The sequence below is a fragment of the Vicugna pacos genome, chromosome 11, assembly GCF_048564905.1.
Source record: "Vicugna pacos chromosome 11, VicPac4, whole genome shotgun sequence".
Classification (NCBI taxonomy): domain Eukaryota; kingdom Metazoa; phylum Chordata; class Mammalia; order Artiodactyla; family Camelidae; genus Vicugna; species Vicugna pacos.
The window spans coordinates 34,846,004-34,851,550 of record NC_132997.1 but is presented as its reverse complement, the minus strand read 5'-3'; the positions used below and the strand labels follow the sequence as shown (position 1 = coordinate 34,851,550).

General features: G+C 38.4%; 1 pseudogene; it reads right to left on the bottom strand.

Moving 5' to 3' along the window:
* Positions 1-4,571: 4,571 nt before the first annotated feature.
* On the bottom strand, positions 4,572-5,057 carry LOC102538217 (large ribosomal subunit protein uL23 pseudogene; annotated as a pseudogene).
* Between the last annotated feature and the right edge of the window lie 490 nt (positions 5,058-5,547).

Below are 5,547 nucleotides of genomic sequence, written 5' to 3'. Positions count from 1 at the left end.
TATGCTGTGGTTCCCATAAGCCCTGATCACCTCCCTCTCCTCTTCCATTCCTGATGGCAAAGATTTTCTGTTGTTTGTTTACTTTTTTAACTCCTTGATCCTTCTCCTTCCCTGAGACCACTTCCTTCAGGAAAGCCCATCTATCTAGTCTCATAGGACTGACAGAAGAGATCATTGTGATATATCCCAACCCTCCCTCCTCCTTGGTGTGTGAAGTGCATTTGAGGATTAAAGTCTAGAATCATGAAAGATGGAAGTGTCTGGGTCTCCTTGAAAAGCTAAATACACAGTCTTCCCATTAAGCCCTGGAAAAGCAGACAACAGACTATCCAGTGTATCAGTCAGCATAAGACTAAGTTATGCTTCAGTAACACACAACCTCCAAATCTCAGTGGTTTAAAATAACAAGACCTATATCTTCTCATGCCACAAGCCCCTCGGTGTTAGCAAGGAAGCCCTGCTCCTTGTAGTCACTCAAGAATCCAGCCTGATGGAGCACTCACTATTTCCAAGATTCCAGTCACTGTACAGAGGGCAAGAGTACTACAAAGGATCTCACACAGCAATTAAAAGCTCTGGCCTCGAGAAGAAGCATTACTTCCACTCATAGGTCATTCCCCACAAGGAACCACACAGCCCCACTCAACCACAAGGGAACTAAAAAGTACAGTCCTACCATATGCCCAGAGGGAGTAAAAAGAAGAAAACGTGGCAAACAGCATTAACAATGGCAACATACAGCTGCATCTGCCTCCTATGGTCAGGAGCATCAATTCTCAGACCAGCAAGACCTGCAAGTACAGCTGCTCAGTAGAAGATTGTGGTGACATTCAAGGGGAGCCACAGTGCTTCTAGCAGACCAGGGAGGCAATAACCATCTTTCCCATTAGAGAAGGGCTTCTAAGAGCCACTGTATAGTTTTAACTTTCTTTTTCATTTTTTCTTAACTTGCAGGCAATTTTTCTACCTTGAGTTATGTTCACCACAGAAAATTAGCTGTTAGTAAAAACTGGCACTGATTTTGGAGATGGAAAAAAATTGAGTGTGAATTATATCTTGAAATCACTGACAAATTGTCAGCAGAACTAAACTGATTACTTCCTCCTTTGGCGTGGAGGTCAGTGCTATTCCAGGAGTCAGGCCCTTTGTATAGGGCTGGAAGGCACAGGCAATCACTTCAGAACTCTTCAACTTCTTTTCTTTTCCATTAAACAGGGGGAGGGTTAGATTACATGTCTCTAGGATCTCTTTTGTTCTGAAATGTTGCAAATGTAAATTAAGGAAAATTAATTTTCACTGCTGCTATTGCTAAAAATAATCCCATCTTCTTGGCCAGCACCTTATTCCCCCTGAGCACATGATGTTAGAGTTCCTCAGGTTAAGTCCTAGAGCCCATTTTCTCGCTTGGCTCCCTTCCCTGGTGTAAGCTCCTCCTGTCCTGTTTGTGCCCAAGACCTCCAGATTGATACCTTCAGATATTCAAGTATATGCATTCAGATACCTTCCTTGTATCTTCATCTCTCATAGTCATCTAAAAACATCCCAAAGTGATGGCCTCTCTCCCACCCTCAACCTGATGTTCTTTCAGTGTCACCAATCTTAGTAAACCAGTTGCTTATGCTCAAGACCAAGGAATTATTTTGGACACCTCCTCCTTCATTCTCATCCAGTCAAATCCTTCTATCCAATAATCCTAATCTATTCTACCTCTCAAAGGGTTCAACCCATTCTCTCCTCTCCACCTCCACCGCACCACCCCAGGCTGAGCCATTGTCATAAATGTCGTGGATGTGTGTGTTCAGTCATCCCCCATGCTGGTCTTAGTGCTTCTGCTTTTACCCCCCAATACCTACTGGACACAAAAGCTGATATTTTAAAGAATAAACTGGATCACACCACTTGCTTAAACTCTTTAGTGGCATCCCCTTTAACTTTGGATTGAGTGCTCAGTCCCACAAGACAACTGTCACCTGTCCCTCACACACATCTTCTACCATCTCTTGTCACACTCCTTCTTGCTTACAAGATTTGTACTCACAATCCTTTTATTGTTTGAAATGTTATCCCTTCCCTTACCCTGCCTCATCACTTTTTCCCATCATGTTCGCTCTGCCTGCCATGTTTTTCCTCCACATCTTGGCCTGACCTTTCCCTGACTCCTCGTCTGCCATTCACCTAATGGTTGTTTCCTTGGGTAGAATTTCTCTGCCACTCATTCTAAGCTAGATCCCCTTTTTGATGGCTCCTTTTACTCATTTACATCATTTATCATACATTTTAATTAGGTTTATTTCAACTTGTTAGTCATGTGCTTTCTCTCTGAAACTGTAAGCTCTGTGAGGGCAAGCATACCTGTTTGCTCATCACTCTGTCCAGCCTCTTTCCACAAAACTGGCAGTCTTTGGCACATAATGAGCATCAAGAAATATCTGTATACTAAATGAATGACTCAAATTACCTAACTCTTGGAATATTGTAACAAAGATGACTTCCAAGCTCATTCAACATGTTACCAAAACAAAAGATGCAAGATGACACATGCACAAAGCTATTTTATGACAACACTATATAGAACAGAAAAAGACTGAAATGACACCTGTGCCCATAAGTCAGAGACAAGTTAAATAGCCTACAGTACATTTGCACAATGGAGGAGTATACAGCTCTAAAAAGGCATACGTGTCATCCACATATAATGACAATTTTACCTCTTCTCTTCCAATTTGGATCCCTTTTATTTCTTTTTCTTATCTAATTTCTATGGCTAGGACTTCCAATACTATATTGAATAGAAGTGGTGAGACTGGACATCCTTGTCTTGTCTTAGTGAGAAGGCTTTAAACTTTTCAGCACTGAGTATTATGCTGGCTGTAGGTTTGCCATAAATGGCTTTTATTATGTTCCCTTTATACCCACTTCGGTTACAGTTTACCGTAAATAGGTGTTGAATTTTATCAAATGTTTTTTCTGCATCTATTGAGATGATCATGTGATTTTTGTCTTTTCTCTTGTTGGTGTATCACGTTGACTGATTTGTGTATGTTGAACCATCTGTGTGTCCCTGGGATGAACCCAACTTAATCATGGTGTTTGATCTTTTTTATATGTTGTTGGACTCTGCTAATATTTTGTTGAGGATTTTTGCTTCTATGTTCATCAATGATATTGGCCTATAGCTTTCATTTTTGGTAGTGTTTTTGTCTGGCTTTGGTATCAAGGTGATGGTGGATTCATAGAATGGGTTTGGGAGTATTCCCTTCTTTTCAACCTTTTGGAAGAATTTGAGAAGGATTGGTACAAGCTCTTCATTGTATGTTGGATAGAATTCCCCAGTGAAGCCATCTGATCCTAGACTTTTGTTTGCAGGGAGGTTTTTTAATTCCTGATTCTATTTCACTTCTAGTGATTGGTCTGCTCAAAAATCTATTTCTTCTTGATTCAGTTTTGGTGGCCTGTATGTTTCTAGAAACTTGTCCATTTCTTCTAACTTGTCCAATTTATTTCCATATAGTTGTTCATAGTAGTCTCTTATGATTTTTTGTATTTCTGTGGTGTTGGTTGTAATTTTTCCATTTTCATCTCTTATTTTGTTTATTTGTGTGTTCTCTCATTTCTTCTTGGTGAACCTGGCCAGAGGTTTGTCAATTTTGTTTACTCTTTCAAAAAACCAGCTCTTGGTTTGATTTTTTTCTATTGCTTTTACAATCTCAATTTTATTTATTTCCTCCCTGATCTTTAATATTTCTTACCTTTGGGTTTTGTTTGTTCTTCTTTTTCTAATTCTTTTAGGTGGTAGGTTAGGTTGTTTCTCTAGGATTGTTCTTGTTTTTTGAGGAAGGCCTGTATCACTATGAACTTCCCTCTTAGGGCTGCTTTTGTTGCATCCCATAGATTTTGTGTGGTTGTGTTTTCATTGTCATTTGTATCAAGGTATTTTTTAATTTTTTTTGATTCCATCATTGACCCATTGGTTTTTGGTTTAGTTTTTTTTTTTTTTTTTTTTTTTTTAGTAGCATGTTGTTTAGTCTCTATGCTGTCATTTTTTTCTCATTTATTTTTCTGTGGTTGATTTCTAGTTTCATGCCATTGTGGTCAGAGAAGATGCTTGGAATAATTTCTATCCTCTTAAATTTGTTGAGGCTTTTCTTGTGCCCAAGGATATGGTCTATCCTAGAGAAAGTTCCATGAGCACTTGAAAAGAATGTATATTATGTTTTTAGGGGATGTAATGTCTTAAAAATATCAACCAAGTCCAACTGTTCTATTTTGTCATTTTGTATCTCCGTTGCCCTATTGATTTTCTTTCTGGAAGACCTGCCAATTTTGTCAGTAGGGTGTTAAAGTCTCCAATTATTATTGTATTCCCATCAGTTTCTACCTTTATGTCTGCTAGTATTTATTTTATATATTTAGGTGCTCCTATATTGGGTACATATATGTTAACAAATATAATATCCTCATTTTGTATTGCTCCTTTGATCATGATATATTGTCCTTCTGTATATTTCTTTATGGCTTTTGTTTTATTTTTATAGTGAAAAATTTTCATATTTATAATTACTGGGGTAGACTCAATTTAGATGATTCCAATTTTTTTTGACAACATCCAAAGCATCATAGTCAGGAGCCAGTCATACATATGCCTTCTTCTCTCCATCAGGACTGATCAGGGTGTTGACCTTAGCCATGTCAATGTCATAGAGCTTCTTTGCAGCCTGTTTGATCTAGTGCTTGTTGACCCTGACATCCATAATGAACACATTTGTGTTGGCGTCTGTCTTCTTCATGGCTGAATTGGTGGTCAGTGGGAATCTGATGATGGCAGAGTGCTCAAGCTTGTTTCTCCTAAGGGCACTCTTCTGAGGATATTTGGGTTGCCTTCTGAGCCAAAGTGCTTTGGGTCATCAAAAAGTGGATGAAGTCCAGATTGTTTTTTTTCCTTGTGTGTGGCTGTGGATGCCTTTCAGCACTGCTTTCTTGGCCTTCAAAGCCTTTGCTTTCACTTCAGCTTTGGGTAGGGCGGGGGCTTCCTTCTTCACTTTTGGCGCCATCTTCATGAAAAAGGGATTTATAGCGTTTATTTTAAAGTCTGTTTTTTCTGATATGAGTATTGATACTCCCTCATTCTTGTCATTTCCATTTGCATGAAGTATCTTTTTCCATCCTCTCACTTTTGACCTATGTGTGTCCTTCACTCTGAAGTGTGTCTCTTCTAAGCAGCATATTGTAGGCTTTTGTTTCAGTATCCAGTCTGCCAATCTGAGTCTTTTGAATAAAGCATATAGTCCATTGACATATATAGTAATTATTGATAGATGTGTTTATTGTCATTTTGAACTTTCTTTTCCAGTTGATTTTGTATTGCCGTTATATGCAGATGACATGATACTATATATAAATATAAATCTTAAAGTTTCCACACAAAAATTACTAGAGCTGATAAAAGAATTCAACAAGGTAGCAGGATATAAGATTAACATACAGAAATGATTTGCATTTCTTTACACTAACAATGAAATATAAGAAAAGGAAAGTAAAGAAACCATC